Below are 844 nucleotides of genomic sequence, written 5' to 3' on the forward strand. Positions count from 1 at the left end.
CGGCGTTCCATGTGAATCAACACCACCAAACCAAGATTCCCCACCATGGTGATCAGATAGACGGCAAGAAACACCACAAACAGAAGGGTCTTCAGCTCTGGGTGGTCTGTAAATCCCACGAGGATAAACTCAGTTGTCAAGGAGTGGTTGTCCTCAGTCATCTCTATATTGTCTGTTGAGATAGAAATGGACGTATAAGATTCTAATTGAGAGCACATAATTTTACCTTAATTTTTTTTCTTTTTACACAGGTAGAGGAGTTTCTTCTTCAACTTTCCTCTGCTGTCTCTGGAATATAGCCACATGTACTTCTAGGGGAAATTTGTTCTCCTAAAGTGTCAGTCAGTGTCTATGAGCTCAAGCTGAGGATGACCCTGAGGATTCAAAGGATATTTTGGATAATTCCAGCGGGGATGCTTAAAGTGGAAAAGTTTCCTCTTTATGCATTTATGCAAGGGTAGCATAAAAATCTAGGGTATGGTACCCATATTTCATTCATTGTTTCATATATATATATATATGTTATATATATATATTATAACATATTTTTTATAGTTTTTATAGTTTCTCATATATATGTAAATATGTCATATTTATGTAAATATGTCATATATATGTATGTGTATATATATATATATATGTTATATATATATTATAACATATTTTTTATAGTTTTTATAGTTTCTCATATATATGTAAATATGTCATATTTATGTAAATATGTCATATATATGTATGTATGTATGTATATATATATATATATATATATATTCTTTTTTGTTGTTGTTGTTCCCTACTGAGAAAACAGATTTTATATATTCTTGCAGTGGACTGGAATGTTTTT

Source organism: Galeopterus variegatus, unplaced genomic scaffold, assembly GCF_000696425.1.
Source record: "Galeopterus variegatus unplaced genomic scaffold, G_variegatus-3.0.2 Scaffold11698, whole genome shotgun sequence".
NCBI lineage: Eukaryota > Metazoa > Chordata > Mammalia > Dermoptera > Cynocephalidae > Galeopterus > Galeopterus variegatus.